The following is a 24,502-nucleotide window of genomic DNA, read 5'->3' on the forward strand; positions in this document are numbered from 1 at the left end:
CACGCCAAGATCTCTCACTTCATCAACCTCTTTCTATGTATTCCCTTTTATTGTTTGACTTCCGTAAATACATTACCTGCCACTTATCAGAGTTGAGCTCCATCTGCCACTTTCCTGCCCACTTCACCACCCACCTATAATATTTTGGAGTTTACAGCTCTTCTCTAATCTATCGACGCATGGTCACTTTTTGTCATCTGCAAAATTCCACATCGTGCCCCCCATATCCAAGTCAAATTCGTTAATATATAAAACATACAGTAGGGGTCACAACACCTAGCCCTGCGTAACACCTGTCGAAACAGCTTTCCATTAGCAAGGGCAGCCTCCGACCATTAACCTATGTGTCCTCTTACGAAGCCAACTTTGGGGTCCAAATTCTGCACATTTCCCTGTATCCCACGAACCTTTGTTTTTTGAACAGTTACCAACGGCGCGACGGTGGTGCAGTGGTTAGCACTGCTGTTCACAGCTCTAGGGATCGGGGTTTAATTCCGACCTCGGGTGACTATATGTGTGGAGTTTGCATTTTCTCCTCCTGTCTGCTTGCGTTTCCTCCCAGACTCCAAATATGTGCTGTTTTCATGGATTGAACTTGCTAAATTGTCCCTTAGTGTCCATAAGGTTGGGTTGGGGTATAGTGATAGAGCGGGGGCGTGGGCTTGGTTTGGGTGGTCTTTCCATTGGCTTGTGCGCACTCCGTGGGCCAAATGGCTTCCGTCTGCACTTTAGGAATTCGATGTCACTAAAACCTATGTAGACAACAGGATTTAAGATAAACACGAGTGACTGTGTTGGATTGCTCCAAGGGTTCTTTATGATTCGTACACAATTAAATGAAGAGAACAACGACAGATGTTTGTCTACTCCACTTTATTCGCAAAAAATAATACCAATACGAATATAATAAGATAAAACGAAATATTGAAGTAACACAAGAATCTCGCGCCCGTCTGCTCGTCAGGGACACCGGGGATTGACGGCGGCTTCGAGATTCGGTTCCTGGATCCAGTCGCGCCCCTGGTCCGAGGTGATGTCCAACAAACGAGCGAAAGGGCCTGATAATTGCACAGGGAAGTAAATAATTCACATAGATAAGCAGTTAGAAACTCCACAATATACGTGAGAATTCCTGAGACTGGACATCTGGTGCATCATGTTCCAGTCAACATCCTGGCCCTGGAAGACTGCCAGGTATCGTCACAGCGAGGAGAATCCAGGCTGAGATTTTACTCTTTCAACACTTATCTTATTATTATTGGTCACTTGCTTTCTCTAGCCTATGAGCCGGATGGTCTGTGCAAGGAGAAAATTCACTTTTTTGTTTTTGTTTTCGATTCCAGTTTATTCCATAATCTATGGTAACTTGAATGTGATCTCTGAATAATTCGATTGATACCCCTTTCCCAAGATTTTAAATTCGAACGGCAATTGCTGCACTATTGGAAATCTAGAAATAAATTCTCAAAATCTTGAAGCTAATGCAAAGTTTGTTCCACTTGCAGTTACCTGGAAAGTAAAACACAAGCAATCCATTAGGCTTGGGGCAAAATGCGTTAATTAATCGGAACGGATCTGACCATTCAAACTTAAAAGAATTAATTCAAAATTCCTGTAAAAATATAAATACATCGTGAGCTATTAACATGCAAGGTTTAATTCTCTGCTTGTTTGAAAAAGGGGCGGAATACATGTTTTCAAAAGGACGTCAGGACATCACCATCTCTCTTTGTTTGACTTCGGAGATAACATGATCAGGAGGCTCGTTTTCATCAACAACGTTACTTTGCACTCAACTCTGAATTTACTGTTTTTCTTCTTATATCAGTTGCGAGGAACAATGATTTTTATTAACCTGACAAGAGTTTTGCCGCAAGATCAAACCAACAAGGATTGGCTATCATCATTTTAGATATTCCAAACTCCAATCAATCCTATTGAATTAAAATTATCTCATTCCTACAAGTGTGAGTTTGTATCCGGCTTACAATTCCCACATGTTGCTCAATCATATCCTGAAATCATGACTCCGGCCAGAAAAACATGACTCCACGTTTTGTTAGCTGTTTGCTCAAAGATTACAATTTCGACAGAAAGCGTTAACACTTGAAACGGACACACATGAATCTCAGTCACACATAAGTAACGAAACATATAAACCTTAATGATAACCTGACTCCACAACACGCACATATTGCTTTGCTCGTCAACACTTCGAACAGTTAATCATTTCTGCTTTTGAGTGCCGTCATTGAATTCCCATAAATCAACACGTTCTCTGGAGTAGTTTCGATGCATGTTTTGAGCAATTTAAAACAACAATTAATTGCCTGCAGAAATAGTTAGCTTCTGTGCTCCATTTTATTTTCCACTAAAGAAATCTTAACGTTTCACTTGTAACTTATTTTGGGAGAATTCCAATTGAGTCACTGCAAAACTTCACCCTGTCATTGACCATACGTCAGGAGCTGGTATTTCTCTTTTCAGGATCTGTTTGCGCAGTACTTTCAATTGCCAGGCCCTTTTAACATCTTTCAAGGGATTCCAGCTAATTTCTAGTCCTAAATAGTATTTTTCACCCCCGGGCTTGCCCGTCGCAGATCACGTTGTAAAAAGAGCGAGGGAGTCACGGTCACAGATCTACAGGTCTATCCCCTCGCTACTGCCAAACCGCTCTTTCCTGAGCTGTCTTCATGGCCTCTGATAACGTTAGCTTTTGTAGTTCTACTGACAAGGACAGTGACCTGCAACGACAAATTATCTATTGAGCAGAAACCCGAGTACACCACATTACATTCTCGAAGTCTTCCGTCCAGGCTCCTTCGGTGTCTGTCTCTTTCTCTTCCACCTTGCGACAGGATCCTGTTTGTGACGCCAGATATGTCTGGATTACTCCAAGGGTTCTTTATATTTTAGACACAATGTGATTAAGAGAACAATGACAGATGTTCGGTTACTTCGCTTTATCAGCAAAATATAATACAAATATGAATATTTGTACTCCCTCACAGCAACACGTTTCCGTATCGATTCAGGCCTTGGGTGACTGTCAATCAGCAGGTTAAATTTCGAAATTCAGTTTCGGTTTTGCAATCGATTCTTTGACACAAAGCTTCCGCTCCACTTTGACAACTGGATCCTGATCGGGATTTTGCTTCAACTCCTTATAGGATTTATTTGTATTGGCTGCTGTTAAAATGTCGCAATTGCTTTCAATCTCGAATCCCAAGCTCCTTTCAAAATGACATCAAACATTTCAGCTCCCTCGGAAGGTTACTCTCCCACTTCAAACCTAGTTCAACACAATTGTCCCCTTAGCTCCGAGCCCTTTGTTTAATCTCCCTTGATTTCTCTCAACAATACCTTGTTCTCTGTTTTCTGAACTTCAGTTGTCTGAAATCTTCTTTCTGTCCCAGTTCCCGGTTATCTGGATTGTATTTTGTTCTTTGGAATCCTGCATCTATGCAACTCCCTGACCGCATCCAAATTCTCCTGGCTGATTTAAGTGTGAACTGTTCACTGGCGGTGACCTATTTCCAACCAGGATGGAATTCAGTTAAATACTAAGTACAGCTGAAAGTTTGTTTTGCCTAACGCTGGCCTCTATATCATAGAATTTACAGTGCAGAAGGAGGCCATTCAGCCCATCGTGTCTGCACCGCCCACTAGAGCACTCTACTTTAGCCCACACCTCCATCCTACCACCGGAGGGGTTGGTTTACCACAGTGGGCTAAACAGCTCGCCTGTAATACAGAAAAAGGCCAGCAGCGCGGGTTCATCGTACCGGCCTCCCCTAACAGGCGCCGGAATGTGGCAACTGGTGACTTTTCACAGTAACTTCATCGAAGCCTGCTTGAGACAATAAGCGATTATGATTTTTATTGATTTACATGGCCAATCCACCTAATCCGCACATCTTTGGACTGTGGGAGGAAACGTGAGGACCCGAAGGAAACCCACGCAGACACGGGGAGAACGTGCAGACTCCAAACAGACAGTGACCAAGCCGGGAATGAAACCTGGGACCCTGGAGCTGTAAAGCATCTGTGCTAACCACTGTGCTACCGTGCCGCTCACATGCCAAATAACGCTGCAATGTTTTGATTATACACGCTGCAAATCTCCCCAAGCACAATACAATCGCAGTTGGACTTGAAACCATCCTCACACATACAAACATGCATGTTCAGCGTGAATATAACTGAAGGTTCCTTCCAGGCACAGAAGCATGAAACTGAACTCAACTAAAACTCTCCATTCTATGTAATTTTAACCAATGCAAATATAAATCACTTAAATCTATCTTTGGTTTCCTAACAATATGGAGGGAGGGAGCATGGCTGAGGCATTCGTTGACTGCTTTGCCTCTGTCTGAGGATGCACATTGCACTCAGACCATGGGGATAGAGGAGGAAACTCTGTCACCAGAAGAATGCAATATAAATAACGAGGAGGTGATCAATCGCTAACGGTATTTAATGTTGGCAAGGTACTGGAACTTAATTAAATGAGCATTGTTGGAAGTGAGAGTGAAAATTGCAGGAGCACTGATCAGAATATTTTAGTCTTCATTCTAATCAAGTCGGTGTCAAGAGACGGGAGCACTTAATGTTTTACACCCTTGTTCATCACCGTTTGAAAGGATTACCACATCAATTACAGGCCAGTCACTTTAATGCGGTGATGGGAAGCTTTGGGTTAAATATCGAGACAGTATTACTAATCACATGAAAAATTGTGTAATGGCCAGCAACAGTTCTTTGTCCCAATCGAGCTCACTTAGCTTTTTGAAGAGGGAACAGAGAAAGTTGATGAGGGTAATGCTGTCCATGTGGCGTACACGAACTTCCAAAAAGGCATTCATTGATGAAGGGACAGCGCTGCGAAAGCTTGTGATTTCAAATACACCGATTGCACTTTAAACTGGTGTTGTGACACTGCTTTCTATGTCCACGCCAATCGAGCACCAGCATCGCCGCATCATACAAATTATTCGCAGTCACAGACAGGTGCTCACAGTAGTGCGAATGGACGGCTGCTGCTTCAGCATAAAATGATCAAGAGCCTGTTGAATTTTAAATTTGGATAAATGCTTCGGGGAGTTGAAAGGTAAGGAACTTTAAATATAATCGCCAAGGACAGATAGTTTTTGGCCTGCGCAGAAAGTTTACAAAGAATTCAAAGGCATCAAAAACACATGTTCACTTTCTTTGTGAATCGTGTATTTATTTCAGTAATAGTCATACAGCAGCGCTGCTTAACAGGCCGCACCGAAGACTGGGGAGAGCTGCTGGTGTTTTCCGTTGTGTTTACTCTCTTGTGCCAGTCTTCGCAATGAGATTGTCCCGGCGAAATTGCACGTGGAAATAGTTGAACGAGCAAGCATTGGGAACCAATTCATAGAGATAATACGTCGCCTCTTTGTAGGTTAGCAAACAAGTACACTTCTCGCCTTGAGGTATTTTGATCGATCCAGACGTGTTTCAGTGTAATCAGCACCACATTAAGAGTCCGTTGTTCCGCTTTCTGAAAAAGGTATTTTGAAGCATTAAAGGTATTTGGCGTAGCCAGCAACTGACTGCATGTTAAATAATCGGATGGTTGAAGGTCTCAGCATTTGAGCTTAATTGCTGGCAAAAGGCTTAGTAATTCGTGAAGAGCGCTGCTGATCTTTTGAACGCCACAATGTAAAGGTAGGCTGGTATGACATGGTGCAGTGGCTGTTACCAAGGCTGTTACCAAGTTTGCCTGGAGCAGATTTCCCTGAAACATTGAAGTAACCCGGAGGTAAGACATAGTACAGAGTGACGTGAATTGTCATTCGCATTCGTTCGCTGTACACTAGGCAGCTTAGGAACACATGTTTCCGATACGTTTGTGTCAGATAAATTTAAAAGATGGACAGTTTTTCAGAACAAGTGGCAGACTGGTTGCATGAAAGCTTGTGAAAAGCGGACGTTATTGCGTGACAGGGTTGTTTCGTTGGCTCGTACGAGGAGCGTGCTCGCAAACTTTGCGTGAATCAGCATCACGCGCAAACCATCTGAGTTCAACGGCCTCCTGCGCGTGATTGAATGGTGTGACCATGCCATTTCCAAATTCAATCAAGTCGTGAATGGTAGGCTCGTCTGACATGTTGCGTGGCTATTTGCAACGTTCGGTGAAGCAGATTTGCCTGAAACATTGCAGTAACCTGGAGGTAACACATAGTTCAGAACGACGTGAATTGTCATCCGCATGCGTTCGCTGTAGACTAGGCAACTTTGCAATACATGGAGCCCCTCCTTCGTCCCGCAAGGTAACGAAGTCGGGGCCTTTCTCTCCGTAGCGGCAAAGAGCAGGGAAGGGAAGGAAAGGGACGCCCCCCCCCCCCAACAAATCTGTCGGCGGAGGATCCTCGACGGCGGCAGCGGCAGCGGCGCTGCGGGAGCGGTTCGTCGGCGGCAGCGACAGCAGCGGGAGCGGTTCGGCGGCGGCGGCAGGTCCACAACCCCCACCCCAACGCAGGCCAGGAGCGGTGCGGCAGCGGTCAGGACCGAAGGGGAGCCCAGCCGGCGGCAGCGACCAGCAACCTAACCACCCCCACCGGGAGGACGCGGGGTGCGAAGTGCGGCAGCAGGGACCAAGAAGGGGGGGACCAACGCAACCGGCAGCGACCACCACGTGGCAAGGACAAAGGGACTGGGCAAAAGCCTCTCTCTCTCTCTCTCTCCTGGGTGTGTGAGGAGAAAGGAAGGGGGGGGGGGGGGGGAATAGGACTTTTATTTAAAAAAAACAAAAGAAAACTATTAAAGAGAGAGGGGGGAGGGGTATATGTACTATTTTCTCTCTTTTTACACTCTCCCATCAAAAGTAAGCCCACCTGAGGGGAGTTGCATGAAAGAGGGGGGGGGGGAGAAAATAATAAATAAATAAATAAATAAAATAAAGTGGTGAAGGGAAGAGAGGGGGGGGGGGGGAAGAGGAAGAGACAAAAAAAAGTAAATAAAATAATAATACAGTGCGGAAAAGGGGTGAAGGAAAAACAAGGGGAAAAGAAAAGATGAAAGGGAAGGGGGAGAAAAAAATGCCAGAAGGGAGCCAAGGGAGAAGGGGCACCAGAAGCAGACGAGACAAAGGGCAAGCCAGCTCAGGCGAGCGAATGAGCACATGAAGCGGCGGGACGGATGTATCGCCGCATCAAAAAGAGCTGGACAGACAGGTGCCCTCTCCCCCGGGGCCAGAGGGGGGCTGGAATTGGAAGGTAGCCTTTACCGAGGTGCTGAGGGAGCAGTTACAGGCAATCGAGGCAGAGGTGAAAGCACACGCAGAGGCCGCAGCACAGGCAGCCGTGGCCAGGGCCATTTCAGGGGTGCAGCAGGCTCTGACCAGATTGGACAAGAATGTGGATGCCCAAGGGGAGAAACTGGAAGCCCATGAGGCAACCGTTAAAGATCTGGAGAAAGCAGCGACTGACATGAGCGACTGGGTCACGGCCCTGGAGAGGGAAGTGGCGAGACTAGGCGGAACACAGGGGAGCCTGAAGGGCCGGGTAGATGACCAGAAAAACAGCTCGAGAAGGCAAAATGTTAGGATATTGGGCCTGCCAGAGGGGACTGAGGGTAGAAAACCCACAGCATACGTGGCTGCGATGCTGGGCAACTTAGTGGGGAGGAACACTTTCCCCATCCCACCAGAAATGGACAGAGCACATCGGTCGCTGCGCCTGAAGCCCAAGTCAGGGGAACAAGCGAGAGCAGTCATAGCCAAACTGCACCGGTACCGGGATAGGGAGACAATCCTGCGCTGGGCCAAGGAAAATAGAGCCTGCAGATGGGAAGGGCACGCCATCTGAATCTATGAGGATCTTGGAGCAGACATAACTAAGAGACGGGCTGAGTTCAACAGAGCGAAAGCACCTCTCTACAGGAGCAATGTGCGTTTTGGTATGCTGTACCCAGCGAAAATCTGGGTCACATACCAAAGCAAGGAATATTTCTTTACAGCCCCCGCTGAGGCGGGTAGGTTCGACAAGGAGCACAGGCTGGAAAAAGGCCAGGGGGGTTGGGACGAGGGGCCCCTGGCAAGGGGCAATGACACGCCAACGGGGTGGGGGGTGGGGAGGGGCGAGGCAAAGCCAGCCCCCCCACCAGCAGGAACACCTAGAACAACAAACAACCCACTGCCCAAGGGACCACTCCAGGTGGGAGGCCAGGCCCCAGCACGGGGGAACGAGAGTTTTGGAGAAGGGAGAGCAGGCGAGAGGGGTGCAGGGTAGGATGGGGGAAGAGCGGGCAGAAATCCGTAGAGGCCAGGCAGAGAGGAAGCGAGACAACAACCCCCAAGAGGGGAGCCACCGTACTAGCAGGAAAGCTAGCGCCGGGGGCAAGCAACAAAGCAGGGCCGCAGCGCACACCCAACAGGGGGGAAGGCGCCAGGCAGGGGAGGGGGGATCACCCATCAAAGTCGTGAGAGCTAACGGGGCCAGGAATAGGGGATAGAGGGACAAAGGAGGGATATACAGTGGAGGAAGGAAAAGGGAGAGACCAGGGGGGAGGGCACACAGGGAGTGAGACACCGGGGAGGGGAAATGCAGGGACAAAGGGACAAAAGAGGCCAGAAAAGGAACAGGGATACAAAGTGCCACAACCAAGGGCTCGAAACAAGTAACCGCTGCAAGCACCCACCCAGTATGGTCTGTGGGCGAAGGGGGCCCCCAGAGTGCAGGGGACTACCCGCATGGCGGACACACAGTGGACGGCCATGGTGGGTGCCCCCGGGATAAGGGGAAACCCCGGAGCGCAGAGACCCGACCGCATGGGGAGAGCTGTGATAGCGGCCATCCTGGATGGACCACTAACAAAGGGAAACCCCAGAGGGCAGGGGTGCGTCCACCTGATAAATATGGTTAATCCCACAGGAACGAGGGGGCAAAAGCCCCCCACCAGGATAATCACCTGGAACGTAAGGGGACTTAACGGCCCATTGAAGAGATCTAGAGTCCTCACCCACCTCAGAAACGTGAGGGCCGACATAGTCTTCCTCCAAGAGACGCACCTGAGGGAGCAGGACCAACTGCGGGTAAGAAAGGGCTGGGTGGGACACACCTACCATTCCTGCTATGGGACAAGGGACGAAGGGCAATGCCATGGCATGGCAACAAATCTCACAAATTCACATTTGCTCCACAACAAGACAAGCAAACCAGCTGTCAAGAAAGATGACATGTAGAATCAATACCACATCACAAGAAAAAGTCTAGATCAGACAACAAAGATGTAACACCGAATCAATACCACTAGCATTAAAAAAAGCATATATAAGACAGCAAAGAGATTCGACCATTAAAACACCCCCCAATCCTCCCCTTCAGCAAGAACACCCTAGACACGATTGAATGTCACTTATAAAGGAAGACTCATTTGTCAGGAGGACCTGTCGGATGCCCCTATTAATGACCCAGACCTGACCATGTTCACGGATGGAAGTGCTTCCATCGGTGAAAGGGGGGAACGACTATCAGGATATGCAATAGTAGACCAACACGGGAACACTCTGGAAGCAGCAGCATTCGAAACCCCATTTTCCGCTCAACAGACCGAATTGTTCGCTTTAATCCGTGCCTGTGTTTTGGGACAAGATTTAAGGGTAAACATTTATACCGACTCTTGGTATGCCTTTGGAGTCACGCATAACTTTGGCCAACTGTGGAAAAGTAGGGTGTTCCTTAAGTCCGTGGGCACACAAATCTCTCATAAGGCCCTAGTCACCCATTTGTTACAGGCCCTAATGCTCCCCAAACCAATCGCAGTAATGAAGTGCGCTGCCCAGAAGACTGGCAAAACCCCGGTGGATGCGGGTAATCGGCAGGCGGGCCACCAAGCCAAAGAGGCTTCTCGCTTAAAAGACATGGTGGTGCCCAAAGTGATGAGTCAGACTAAAAGCTCTGAGGGTCATCTCCCTCTGAAAAGCCAAAGCCGACCATCACTGACTTCATTCAATTACAGGAGGACGCTCCTGCCTGTGTAAATAGAGTATGGAAGAATTGGGATGTTGTTATGATCCTATAAACAAATTGTGGGTCTCCCCGGCAGGGCAAACTTGTATGCCCGATGCATTAGCAGCCTGGGTCACCGAATGTGTGCACTTTGCAACTCATTGTGGTGCGCAAGCTATGGGTGATATATTGCTGAAGACTTGGTGGCATCCAAGACTGCAGGAAATAGCACAAAACATTAGCAGTCGTTGTCTGGTATGTCAGTGATATAACCCTGGAGAAGCAGTACCCTGTGAAATGGGTAAAACCCCGTTACCGGAAGGTCACTCTGAGATAATCCAGATGGATTACATTGAGTTGGAAAGATGCCAATGTTATAAACATGTATTGATTATTGTTGATGTATTTAATAAGTGGATAGAAGCTTACCCCACTGTAGATAACAAAGCTTCCACGGTAGTAAAAGTTTTGATGCGAGAAATTGTTCCTAGATTTGGGATTCCATATCGATTAAGCTCTGATAATGGATCTCATTTAGTGGGACAGATCAATGAGGAATTTTGTACTCAGCTCCGAATAACACAATTACATTGCGCGTACCAATCCCAGGCAGCGGGAATGGTAGAAAGAGCTAATCAGACATTAAAAACAAAAATAAAAATAAAAGCATAAATGTTTCACAGCTCCAGGGTCCCAGGTTCGATTCCCGGCTGGGTCACTGTTTGTGCGGAGTCTGCACGTCCTCCCCGTGTGCGTGGGTTTCCTCCGGGTGCTCCGGTTTCCTCCCACAGTCCAAAGATGTGCGGGTTAGGTGGATTGGCCATGCTAAATTGCCCGTAGTGTCCTAAAAAGTAAGGTTGGGGGGGAGTTGTTGGAGTTGTTGGGTTACGGGTATAGGGTGCATACGTGGGTTTGAGTAGGGTGATTATTGCTCGGCACAACATCGAGGGCCGAAGGGCCTGTTCTGTGCTGTACTGTTCTATGTTCTAAAACTGGCAAAGCTACTGGCAGAGACTGGAGCCACTTGGCTCAAATTATTGCCTATTGCCCTCTTCCAGATACGTGCAACCCCGGCCGGAAAGACACGACTGAGTTCCGCCGAAATTCTATACGGAAGACCCTTTCGCACTCCCTGAGATCAAGACAGCCCAAAGGAAGTACAGTTTCACCATATGACTACTGAAATGGCCAACTATGTGATAGCCTTGACCAAAGTGCTAAAAAGCCTCCATTCACGGCTGCGAGCTGTCACTATTAATCCGGGAGAGTATGTCCTGATTCGTAATTGGATTGGGAAAGGATTAGAACCCCGATGGGACGGACCATACCATGTCCTACTCGCTACTCCCACTGCTGTAAAAGTGGAAGGCACAAATGCCTGGATCCACATCCACCATTGTAAGGTTGTGACAATGCAATTGAAAGTAACCCTGTTTTGAGCCCTAGGTAATAACCCCGGCATTACTTCAAGGATGAAGGCCACACTTATTATTGTAACCCTGCTGGGACTTTTGGAGACGAGAGGAGAGGCCAAACGAAGTGTCTGCGGTCCCAAGGGAAGGCGGACTCATCATCTCTGTCGAGGAGACACCTTACAATGCACCAGTCAAGGCTCAGGATTAGGACCTTGGAACGTGACACCTGCGGACGGATGTTCGGCCTCCGTACAACGATGCAATCAGACCATACTCATCAGTGGAGTGACTAAGGGTAACCTACCCTGTCATCGGGTCATCTGTAAATGGGACTATAGCTGCAGAAACAAAAATAAGACTTTACTTATCCAGGGAGGGTAAAGCTGCGGGAAAATGGGAATTACATGTAAACACGTATTTATATATATCATATGTGTACGCAAAGGATATGAATGTTTCTGGTTGCTGGGTATGTACACATATCCCGACCCATGCTATGGGAGGAATCCCCTCAGACATGTTCCGCTTAACCTGTCAGAAACAGTAGAATGGTATATTTACCAGAATGGTACTCATCAATCCCCGTGGACAATAAGAATCGCATCTGTGGTAAGATACCCAGACGGCAGGGCAGCTTCTAGTTTATCGTTTCTCCACATATCCCCAAGACCTTGGAAAGAGGGGGGCTATCCAATGGACACCTTTGAGATGTGGTACCAACCGATCCCACCAGCCTCCGTTTCTCACCCTCACGAATACCACCAACATGGGAAGAGCACTGGGAATAATATGTTTAGTAAGGAATGTGGTTAAAGGGATATTAGTAGTTGCTAGACGATGCAAGCACAAATTTGTAGTGACCAGCACATCCAAGGTCTATCCCGTATATACGTCTCCTCAGTTTTATGGGTGTACGCTAGACGTCCCATACGCGAACGGGACAGGTACCTTCAAGTACTCGCTGATGGCTGAAGGGTTTGTCGTGGACAAACTCACTTCATACAATGGGACGTACTTTATTTGTGGCCACAAGGCATATCCCTGGCTGCCAGAGAATTGGACGGGACCCTGCTATCTGGGGTATGTAGTCCCCTTCATACACTACCTCGCCAATCTAGGCGGTCATTACCAAATGATGAAGCGACAAAAGAGAGCAATAACCGGAACGCAGCGATACTTTGGGATCCTGCTTCCCGCCATCGAGGTCGCTCTTGCAATAAAGGAAATAAGGAAGGTAGCAAAAATCCTGGAACGACACCACTGAAGCATTGGCTGAGCTAAATAATTAACTGTTGGGGAATTACTGTTGGGGAATTACTGCTGGGCCTCTAAGGGGGCCGTCCACAGAAAAGGGACAGTGCCATATTGTATATATGATACTGTCAAATGTACTAATATTGGCTTGCTGCGGAGCTTCCCCGATGCACAGTGTTGCAGGCCGGGCCGTGAATAAACAAACGGTGAAGTGACTTGGTGTTGGATTGATCATCTTGGTGCTGGACTGAGTAGCAAATTATCATTAGCTCCACGCTCTAACCATCTGAGCTAACCGACCGACTGCGTGCGATCGGAAAGTCTGACCATGCCATCTTCAAATTCATTCCAGTCGTGAATGGTGGACTCGTCTGAGCTAAATAAGACATTGCAAAACCGAATGGCCCTAGATTACCTCCTTTCAAACAAAGGTAGGACATGTGCCGTGATCGGTTCGGAATTTTGCACCGACATCCCCGATAGTTCAGAGAACATCACCCACCTCGTAGATCATATCCGCAAAGAGGTTAAGAAACTGCATGAAACATCAGGAGGTGGGTGGTTAGATTGGTTGTTTGACGAATCATGGGGGTCTTACCTGGTGCATGGATTAATTATCCTGGGAGTTGTAATACTTGTAATAATCAGGCTAAGCTTCCTAATGAAATGCTTGTGTAAAAGTGTCGGTGCAGCAGTAATTCCCCAACAGTTAATACAGCAATATGAAGTGAGCCTTGAAGATCTAATGATGAGAATGAAGGTGCAGAGGAACGTAGGAAAATGATAGAAGTGCAGATAGAATGGGGAAGACTGAGGCAAGTGGCTATGGGTTAGAAGTTATCATAAAATGATAAAAGGAGGGAATGAGAGTTTCGCTCAAGATAGAATTATAATTTGATGGAAAATGGAATGTTAAATGTGTCCCTAACTTGGGCCTCTAAGGGGGCCGTCCACAGAAAAGGGACAGTGCCATATTGTATATGATACTGTCAAATGTACTAATATTGGCTTGCTGCGGAGCTTCCCCGATGCACAGTGTTGCAGGCCGGGCCGTGAATAAACAAACGGTGAAGTGACTTGGTGTTGGATTGATCATCTTGGTGCTGGACTGAGTAGCAAATTATCATTAGCTCCACGCTCTAACCATCTGAGCTAACCGACCGACTGCGTGCGATCGGAAAGTCTGACCATGCCATCTTCAAATTCATTCCAGTCGTGAATGGTGGACTCGTCTGACATGTGGCGTGGCTAATTGCAACGTTGCCTGGAACAGATTTGCCTGAAACATTGCAGTAACGCGGAGATAAGACATTGTTCAGAGCGACGTGAATTGCGAATAGAGTGCATTCGCTGTCGACGACGAAACTTTGGAGCACATGTGAACGACACACTTGTGGCGCAGAAATGTAAAAGAACAACAGTTCTTCAGAACCAGCAGGCAGATATTTTCCAAGGGGCGTCAAGCAGTCAAAGAGACCCTGCGAATCCGTAGTTCAGTCGACATGCCGCGACAGCAATACTGGGCAGGTTGCCCAAACATATGAGGCCCAGAGATCATTTCGTGTCGGGGTTTCTTAGTTGGCTAGCACGGGGATCGAACCCGCGACCTTGGCGTTAGTAGCACCACGTTCTCACCATCTGAGTTAACCGGCCATGCGCACGCTACCGCCTAGTGTGACCGTGCCGATTCCAAATTCGTTGCAGTCGTGAATGGAGAATTGATTATTTTTGCTGACTGATTGCGAAGAAGCTGGATCGACAGAATTTGCCTCTTGTACATTCCACCATTTAGTTTGCCAGCATGCCACAAGGAATTGCTTTCCGCTAGAACTTTCTTCATGTTTCGAAATGACAAACTGCTCACCAGCACTTAGGCTGGCTTCGGCATTGTTGAACATATTCTGCATGGAGCACAGCCCAATCTCAAACAATCTCCACATCACATATCTCATGTATTCATCTTTCTGATCGCAATTTCCAGTAACATATTGGCAGTGTTAATGTGAGCCGACATCTGAAAGTTAATAATATTATTATTATTCCAGCACGGGATGTGCTACGGCTCACATTTCCAGTACAACGGACTTGTACCCAAATGCCTATGGACAGGTTTCTTCATTGAAAGAGTAAAAGCAGCTGACCCTGTGAATTCAAAATTCAGTCTATATGTCTATTAGGGGCAGCACGGTAGCATGGCGGTTAGCATAAATGCCTCACAGCTCCAGGGTCCCAGGTTCGATTCCCGGCTGGGTCACTGTCTGTGGGGAGTCTGCACGTCCTCCCCGTGTGACGTGGGTTTCCTCCAGGTGCTCCGGTTTCCTCCCACAGTCCAAAGATGTGCGGGTTAGGTGGATTGGCCAAGATATATTGCCCGTAGTTTCCTAAAAAAAAAGTAGTGTTAAGGAGAGGGTTGTTGGGTTACGGGTATAGGGTAGATGCGTGGGTTTGAGGTAGGGTGATCATTGCTCGGCACAACATCGAGGGCCGAATGGTCTGTTCTGTGCTGTACTGTTCTATGTTCTATGTTACCGTGATCGAGGAGCATGCACATAAAGTGCGTGCGGATGATTCAGAGGTCTCACACAAACAGATTAAAGTCGTTACCATGCCATTATGAAATTGATTCCAGTTGTGAACGGTGGACTCGTCTGACAGGTGGCGTGGCTAATTACAACGTTGCCAGGAGCAGATTTGCCTGAAAGATTGCAGTACCGCAAATTTAAGACCTTGTTCTGAGCGACGTGAATTGTGAGTAGTGTGCATTCGCTGTCGACGACGAAACTTTGGAGCACATGTTCGCGACACATTTGTGGCACAGAAATATAAAAGGACGACAGTTTTTCTCAACAAGCAGACAGATATTTTCCAAAGGGCTTCAAGCAGTCAACGGGACGCAGCGAAGCAGCAGTTGAGCCCACATGCCGCACCAGCAACACTGGACAGGTTGCCGAAACACGTGAGGCGCAGAGATCATTTCTTTGTGGGGATTTTTGGTTGGCCAGTACGGGGATCGAACCCGCGACCTTGGCGTTATTAGCACCACGCTCTCACCATCTGAGCTAACCGGCCATGCGCATGATACCCCCGAATGTGACCGTTCCGATTCCAAATTCATTCCAGTCGTGCATGGAGAATTGATTATTTTTGCTGACTGATCGCGAACAAGCTCGATCGCCAGAATTTGCCTTTTGTCAATTCCACCTTTCAGTTTGTCCGCAAGTCATGAGGACTTTCTTTCCTCTAGAACTTTCTTCATGTTTCCAACTGACAAACTGCTCACCAGCACCTAGGCTCGCTGAGGCATTTTTGAACATATTCTTCCTGGAGCATAGCCCAATCTACCAACATTCTCCTCATCACATATCTCATGTATTCATCTTTCTGATCTCAATTTACAGTAAACTATTGGCAGTGTAAGCCCACATCTGCCACATTGGTGGCACAGAAATGTAACAGAAGGACAGTTTTTTCAGAACAAGTAGCAGATATTGTCCAAGAGGCGCCGAGCAGTTAAAAGGGACTCTGCGCTACCGCAGCTGAGTCAATGTCCCCCACCAGCAACATTGGGAAGGTTGGATATTAACTTGTGAAAAGAGTTTTTCCGCATGGAATGTTCCGTTGGCCAGTGCGGGGATTGAACCCGCGACCTTGGCGTTATTAGCACCACGCTCAAACCATCTGAGCTAACCGGCCCCTGCGCGTAAACAACTCGCGTGACCATGCCATTATGAAATTGATTCCAGTTGTGAACGGTGGACTCGTCTGACATGTGGCGTGCCTAATTGCAACGTTGCCTGGAGCAGATTTTCCTGAAAGATTGCAGTACGGCGGATTTAAGACCTTGTTCAGAGCGACGTGAATTGTGAGTAGTGTGCATTCGCTGTCGACGACGAAACTTTGGAGCACATGTTCGCGACACATAAATATAAAAGGACGACAGTTTTTCCCAACAAGCAGGCAGATATTTTCCAAAGGGCTTCAAGCAGTCAACGGGACGCAGCGAAGCAGCAGTTGAGCCCACATGCCGCACCAGGCAGGTTGCCGAAACACGTGAGGCGCAGAGATCATTTCTTTGTGAGGATTTTTGGTTGGCCAGTACGGGGATCGAACCCGCGACCTTGGAGTTATTAGCACCACGCTCTCACCATCTGAGCTAATCGGCCATGCGCATGATGCCCCCGAGTGTGACCGTTCCGATTCCAAATTCATTCCAGTCGTGCATGGAGAATTGATTATTTTTGCTGACTGATCGCGAACAAGCTCGGTCGCCAGAATTTGCCTTTTGTCAATTCCACCTTTCAGTTTGCCCGCAAGTCATTAGGACTTTCTTTCCGCTAGAACTTTCTTCATGTTTCCAACTGACAAACTGCTCAACAGCACCTAGGCTGGCTGAGGCATTGTTGAACATATTCTTCCTGGAGCATAGCCCAATCTACCAACATTCTCCTCATCACATATCTCATGTATTCATCTTTCTGATCTCAATTTCCAGTAAACTATTGGCAGTGTTAATGTAAGCCCACATCTGACAGTAAATAATATTATTATTATTCCAGCACGGGATGTGCTACGGCTCACATTTCCAGTACAACAGACTTGTACCCAAATGCCTATGGACAGGTTTCTTCTTTGAAAGCGTAAAAGCAGCTGACCCTGTGAATTCAAAATTCAGTCCACATGTTACCGTGCCCAGGAACATGCACATAAAGTGCGTGCGGATGATTCAGAGAAGTCTCACAAGACCTTATTAAAGTCCAACAGGCTGATTTGAAATCCCGCATCACTTCACCTGATGAAGGGACGACGCTGCCAAAGCTTGTGATTTCAAATAAACATGTTGCACTTTAGGTTGGTGCTGTCACGTCTCTTTCTGTGTCCAGCGCCAGCATCTCCGCATCATACACATTCTTCGTAATTGCAGGACAGGCGCTCACATTAGGTCGAATAGACGGCTGCTGCCTCAGCACGAAAGGATCAAGAGCCTGCTGAATTTTAAATTGGGGGAAATGGTTCGGGCAGTTAAAAGTTAAGGTCATAAACCGAGAGATAATACGTCGCTACTCAGTTGATCAGCAAACAAGTACACTTCTGGCCTTCAGGCATTTTGATCGTTCCAGTGTAATCAGCATCTCATTCGGAGTGGGTAGCACAGCTTTTTGAAAAAGGCATTTCGAAGCATCAAATGTCTTTGGCGTATCCTGCAACTGATTGCATGTTAAACAATGGGAAAGTTGAAAGTGGCAGCATTTGAGCTAAATTAATGGCAAGAGGATCAGTGATTCGTGCAGAGCGCTGCTCTTCAATGCCGCAATTTCAAGGTATGCTGGCGTGACATGGTGCGGTGGCTATTTGCAAGGCTGCCTTGAGGAGATGAACCTGAAACATTGCAATGAAGGAGACGTTAGACACTGTTCAGAGCGACGTGTCATCTGCAGGCGTTCGCTGTTGAGTATTGGAACACATTGGTGGCACAGAAATGTAACAGAAGGACAGTTTTTCAGAACAAGTAGCAGATATTGTCCAAGAGGCGCCGAGCAGTTAAAAGGGACTCTGCGCTACCGCAGCTGAGTCAATGTCCCCCACCAGCAACATTGGGCAGGTTGGATATTAACTTGTGAAAAGAGTTTTTCCGCATGGAATGTTCCGTTGGCCAGTGCGGGGATTGCACCCGCGACCTTGGCGTTATTAGCACCACGCTTTAACCATCTGAGCTAACCGGCCCCTGCGCGTAAACAATTCGCGTGACCATGCCATTATGAAATTGATTCCAGTTGTGAACGGTGGACTGGTCTGACATGTGGCGTGCCTAATTGCAACGTTGCCTGGAGCATATTTTCCTGAAAGATTGCAGTACCGCGGATTTAAGACCTTGTGAGAGCGACGTGAATTGTGAGTAGTGTGCATTCGCTGTCGACGACGAAACTTTGGAGCACATGTTCGCGACACATAAATATAAAAGGACGACAGTTTTTCCCAACAAGCAGGCAGATATTTTCCAAAGGGCTTCAAGCAGTCAACGGGACGCAGCGAAGCAGCAGTTGGGCCCACATGCCGCACCAGCAACACTGGGCAGGTTGCCGAAACACGTGAGGCGCAGAGATCATTTCTTTATGAGGATTTTTGGTTGGCCAGTACGGGGATCGAACCCGCGACCTTGGCGTTGTTAGCACCACGCTCTCACCATCTGAGCTAACCGGCCATGCGCATTATACCCCCGAGTGTTACAGTTCCGATTCCAAATTCATTCCCGTAGTGCATGGAGAATTGATTATTTTTGCTGACTGATCGCGAACAAGCTCGATCGCCAGAATTTGCCTTTTGTCAATTCCACCTTTCAGTTTGCCCGCAAGTCATTAGGACTTTCTTTCCTCTAGAACTTTCTTCATGTTTCCAACTGACAAACTGCTCACCAGCACCTAGGCTGGCTGAGGCATTGTTGAACATATTCTTCCTGGAGCATAGCCCAATCTACCAACATTCTCCTCATCACATATCTCATGTATTCATCTTTCTGATCTCAATTTCCAGTAAACTATTGGCAGTGTTAATGTAAGCCGACATCTGACAGTAAATAATATTATTATTATTCCAGCACCGGATGTGCTACGGCTCACATTTCCTGTACAACTGGCTTGTACCCAAATGCCTATGGACAGGTTTCTTCATTGAAAGCGTAAAAGCAGCTGACCCTGTGAATTCAAAATTCAGTCAACATGTTACCGTGCCCAGGAACATGCACATAAAGTGCGTGCGGATGATTCAGAGAAGTCTCACAAGACCTTATTAAAGTCGAACAGGCTGATTTGAAATCCCGCATCACTTCACCTGATGAAGGGACGACGCTGCCAAAGCTTGTGATTTCAAATAAACATGTTGCACTTTAGTTTGGTGCTGTCACGTCTCTTTCTGTGTCCAGCGCCAGCATCTCCGCATCATACACATTCTTCGTAATTGCAGGACAGGCGCTCACATTAGGTCGAATAGATGGCTGCTGCCTCAGCACGAATGGATCAAGAGCCTGCTGATTTTTAAATTGGGGGAAATGATTCGGGCAGTTAAAAGTTAAGGTCATAAACCGGGAGATAATACGTCGCTTCTCAGTTGATCAGCAAACAAGTACACTTCTGGCCTTCATGCATTTTGATCGTTCCAGACGTCTTCCAGTGTAATCAGCATCTCATTCGGAGTGGGTAGCACAGCTTTTTGAAAAAGGCATTTCGAAGCATCAAATGTCTTTGGCGTATCCTGCAACTGATTGCATGTTAAACAATGGGAAAGTTGAAAGTGGCAGCATTTGAGCTAAATTAATGGCAGGAGGATCAGTGATTCGTGCAGAGCTCTGCTCATCTCTTCAATGCCGCAATTTCAAGGTATGCTGGCGTGACATGGTGCGGTGGCTATTTGCAAGACTGCCTTGAGGAGATGAGCCTGAAACATTGCAATGAAGTAGACGTAAGACACAGTTCAGAGCGACGTGTCATCTGCAGGCGTTCGCTGTTGAGTAGGAGACATTGGAACACATTGGTGGCACAGAAATGTAACAAAAGTTTTTCAGAACAAGCAGCAGATATTGTCCAAGAGGCGCCGGGCAGTTAAAAGGGACTCTGCGCTACCGCAGCTGAGTCAATGTCCCCCACCAGCAACATTGGGCAGGTTGGATATTAACTTGTGAAAAGAGTTCTTCCGCATGGAACGTTCCGTTGGCCAGTGCGGGGATTGAACCCGCGACCTTGGCGTTATTAGCACCACGCTCTAACCATCTGAGCTAACCGGCCCCTGCGCGTACACAGCTCGCGTGACCATGCCATTATGAAATTGATTCCAGTTGTGAACGGTGGACTCGTCTGACATGTGGCGTGCCTAATTGCAACGTTGCCTGGAGCAGATGTTCCTGAAAGATTGCAGTACGGCGGATTTAAGACCTTGTTCAGAGCGACGTGAATTGTGAGTAGTGTGCATTCGCTGTCGACGACGAAACTTTGGAGCACATGTTCGCGACACATAAATATAAAATGACGACAGTTTTTCCCAACAAGCAGGCAGATATTTTCCAAAGGGCTTCAAGCAGTCAACGGGACGCAAAGAAGCAGCAGTTGAGCCCACATGCCGCACCAGCAACACTGGGCAGTTTGCCGAAACACGTGAGGCGGAGAGATCATTTCTTTGTGGGGTTTTTGGTTGGCCAGTACGGGGATCGAACCCGCGACCTTGGCGTTATTAGCACCACGCTCTCACCATCTGAGCTAACCGGCCATGCGCATAATACCCCCCGAGTGTGACCGTTCCGATTCCAAATTCATTCCAGTCGTGCATGGAGAATTGATTATTTTTGCTGGCTGATCGCGAACAAGCTCGATCGCCAGAATTTGCCTTTTGTCAATTCCACCTTTCAGTTTGCCCGCAAGTCATTAGGACTTTCTTTCCGCTAGAACTTTCTTCATGTTTCCAACTGACAAACTGCTCACCAGCACCTAGGCTGGCTGAGGCATTGTTGAACATATTCTTCCTGGAGCATAGCCCAATCTACCAACATTCTCCTCATCACATATCTCATGTATTCATCTTTCTGATCTCAATTTCCAGTAAACTATTGGCAGTGTTAATGTAAGCCCACATCTGACAGTAAATAATATTATTATTATTCCAGCACGGGATGTGCTACGGCTCACATTTCCAGTACAACAGACTTGTACCCAAATGCCTATGGACAGGTTTCTTCTTTGAAAGCGTAAAAGCAGCTGACCCTGTGAATTCAAAATTCAGTCTATATGTTACCGTGCCCAGGAACATGCACATAAAGTGCGTGCGGATGATTCAGAGAAGTCTCACAAGACCTTATTAAAGTCCAACAGGCTGATTTGAAATCCCGCATCACTTCACCTGATGAAGGGACGACGCTGCCAAAGCTTGTGATTTCAAATAAGCATGTTGCACTTTAGGTTGGTGCTGTCACGTCTCTTTCTGTGTCCAGCGCCAGCATCTCCGCATCATACACATTCTTCGTAATTGCAGGACAGGCGCTCACATTAGGTCGAATAGATGGCTGCTGCCTCAGCACGAAAGGATCAAGAGCCTGCTGAATTTTAAATTGGGGGAAATGGTTCGGGCAGTTAAAAGTTAAGGTCATAAACCGGGAGATAATACGTCGCTTCTCAGTTGATCAGCAAACAAGTACACTTCTGGCCTTCAGGCATTTTGATCGTTCCAGACGTCTTCCAGTGTAATCAGCATCTCATTCGGAGTGGGTAGCACAGCTTTTTGAAAAAGGCATTTCGAAGCATCATTGTTAAAGTTAAAAGGGACTCTGCGACTTCCGGTTGCGGCTATGACCAGCTAAGTCGCACGTTTGGCTGCTCCTGCTACAAAGGTGTTTTCGGGCCGATTGGAGGGTCCCAACGGCGCTGTAAGGACAAATCCCGGTGGGGGAAGGCTCCCTGAAGATAACCAGACCAACTTTATGGTCGGTACCCGGAGTGGGGTGGTGAAGAAAGCAACAGCAGCTCCCAAAAAAAAGCGGGGGAAGAAGACCAAAATGGCGGCCGGTGGCGCACCCGAGGAATGGAGGAAATGGGCGGAGGAGCAGCAGGCCGCTCTCCTGCGCTTCTTTACGGAGCTGAAAATGGATCTCTTGGAGTCAATGAATGCGACGACCACCAGGCTGATGGGAGCCCAGGCGACCCAAGAGGTGTCGATTCGGGAGCTGCAGCAGGAGATGACTGCGAGGGAGGAGGAGGCCACGGTCCTCGTGGGAAAGGTAGAGGTGCACGAGGCACTCCACCTGAAATGGCAGAGCCGTTTTGAGGAGCTGGATACCCGAATGAGGTGGAAGAACCTGAGGATCTTGGGCCTGGCAGAAGGCCTGGAGGGGTCAGACCTCCCGGGATATGTAGCAGAAATGCTGAGCTCCCTGATGGGGGCAGGGGCCATCCCTTCGCCCCTGGAGCTGGAAGAGGCCTACAGGGTCATGGCTCGGAGGCCAAGAGCAAATGAGCCCCCGAGGGCGATGCTGGTGCGGTTCCAGCGACTCAGCGACCGTGAGAGAGTGCTGGAGTGGGCCAAGAGGGAAAGGAGCAGCAAGTGGGAGAATTCGACGGTGAGGGTCTACCAGGACTGGAGTGCGGAGGTGGCAAAGCGGCGGGCCCGGTACAACCGGACGAAGGCTGTGCTACATGCAAAACGGATCAGGTTCGGAATGCTGCAGCCAGCGCGCTTGTGGGTCACCTACAGGAACCAACACCACTATTTTGAGTCCCCAGAGGAGGCGTGGGCCTTTGTACAGGAAGAGAAACTGGACTCGAATTAGACCCAGGGGATACTTGGCGGCCGTAGCCGCTCGGGTACTTTCAGCTGAATTCTTTGTTTGGATTTTGAACTCTTGCTGTGGTTTTTCTTCTGATGTTTTTTCCCCCTTTGCCAACTTCCCTTAGTTATTGTTATTGTGGTTATTCATGGTTATTTATGGTTATTTATGCTGTTTGGTAGAGGGCGACTGTTAAGTACATTGTTATTTGTTATCTATCTGTTATTTATAATGTTAAGTTGGGGAGGCGGGACGGGGGGAGAGCAGATCGGGGATATGGGCTCCTAGGGGGGGTTCTTTACAGGCATGGACGGGGACGGGGGTGGAACTGAAGATGGCGGGGTGGGGTGTGGCAGGGCGAAAGCGCGGGCTTTCCTCTGTTTTCCCGCGTGCGGGGCAGAGGAGGGGGGAGGGGAGGAGTGCGGGGCGTGGCTAGCAATGGCGACCTTTCCCGCGCTGGAGCGGGGCCAGGGAGGAGTGGCAAGGGGGGGGAGGCCCCCCCCCCCGAGCCGGGGGGAGTCGGAGTGTGGCAGGAGCAGCCGGGTCAGCGTGAACCAGCTGACTTACGGGAGTACGATGGAGGGTACATCGCGGCTAGGAGAGGTCCTAGCCTGGGGGGGGGGGGAGGGGGGTTAGGGAGGGACACCGGGTTGCTGCTGAAAAGACCAGAAACGGGAAGTGGAGGACTGGAGAGGTGGGGGAGGGGGACATCGCCATGGGGAGCAGGTCAGAAGGGGAGGGTCGACCCGGGGCGAGCAGGGTACAGGACATGGCTAATCGGCAGTGGAAGGGGGCGGGTTGTCCCGCGACCCGGCTGATCACTTGGAACGTGAGGGGGCTGAATGGGCCGGTCAAGAGATCAAGGGTATTCTCACACCTGAAGGGACTGAAGGCTGATGTAGCAATGTTACAGGAGACCCATTTGAAGGTAGTGGACCAGGTTCGCCTGAGAAGGGGGTGGGTGGGACAGGTGTTCCACTCTGGATTGGACGCAAAGAACCGGGGGGTGGCGATTCTGGTGGGAAAGAGGGTGTCGTTCGTGGCGGAGGAGGTGGTGGCGGATAAGGAGGGTAGGTATGTGATGGTGAAGGGTAAGCTGCAGGGGGAGAAAGTGGTGATGGTCAACGTATATGCCCCGATCTGGGATGACGCGGGTTTTATGAGGCGCCTATTGGGCCTCATTCCGGGACTGGAGGCAGGAGGCTTGATCATGGGGGGGGACTTTAACACAGTGCTGGACCCCGGGCTAGACAGATCGAGCTCAAGGACCAATAGGAGGCCGGCAGCGGCAGAAGTGCTGAGGGGGTACATGGAGCAGATGGGAGGAGTAGACCCATGGAGGTTTGGTAGGCCGAGGGCGAGGGAGTATTCCTTTTTCTCCCACGTCCATAGAGTGTACTCCAGAATCGATTTCTTCGTGTTGAGCAGGGGGCTGATCCCGAGGGTACGGGAAGCTGAGTACTCGGCCATTGCGATCTCTGATCATGCACCACATTGGGTGGATGTGGAAATGGGGGAGGCGCGGGACCAGCGCCCGCTGTGGCGGCTGGATGTGG

At 48.5% G+C, this 24,502-nt stretch overlaps 7 non-coding genes across 7 annotated transcripts; all 7 read right to left on the reverse strand.

The window, feature by feature from the left end:
• Positions 1-15,641: 15,641 nt before the first annotated feature.
• Positions 15,642-15,715, reverse strand: trnai-aau. The gene has a single exon. It is a non-coding gene; the product is annotated as a tRNA-Ile (tRNA).
• A 550-nt stretch (positions 15,716-16,265) lies between these two features.
• trnai-aau lies at positions 16,266-16,339 on the reverse strand. Its single transcript has one exon. It is a non-coding gene; the product is annotated as a tRNA-Ile (tRNA).
• Positions 16,340-16,735: 396 nt separating this feature from the next.
• On the reverse strand, positions 16,736-16,809 carry trnai-aau. The gene has a single exon. It is a non-coding gene; the product is annotated as a tRNA-Ile (tRNA).
• Positions 16,810-18,293: 1,484 nt separating this feature from the next.
• On the reverse strand, positions 18,294-18,367 carry trnai-aau. The gene has a single exon. It is a non-coding gene; the product is annotated as a tRNA-Ile (tRNA).
• Positions 18,368-18,771: 404 nt separating this feature from the next.
• Positions 18,772-18,845, reverse strand: trnav-aac. Its single transcript has one exon. It is a non-coding gene; the product is annotated as a tRNA-Val (tRNA).
• Positions 18,846-20,347: 1,502 nt separating this feature from the next.
• On the reverse strand, positions 20,348-20,421 carry trnai-aau. Its single transcript has one exon. It is a non-coding gene; the product is annotated as a tRNA-Ile (tRNA).
• A 404-nt stretch (positions 20,422-20,825) lies between these two features.
• trnai-aau lies at positions 20,826-20,899 on the reverse strand. Its single transcript has one exon. It is a non-coding gene; the product is annotated as a tRNA-Ile (tRNA).
• Between the last annotated feature and the right edge of the window lie 3,603 nt (positions 20,900-24,502).

The sequence above is a fragment of the Scyliorhinus canicula genome, chromosome 6 (assembly GCF_902713615.1).
Source record: "Scyliorhinus canicula chromosome 6, sScyCan1.1, whole genome shotgun sequence".
Taxonomy (NCBI): domain Eukaryota; kingdom Metazoa; phylum Chordata; class Chondrichthyes; order Carcharhiniformes; family Scyliorhinidae; genus Scyliorhinus; species Scyliorhinus canicula.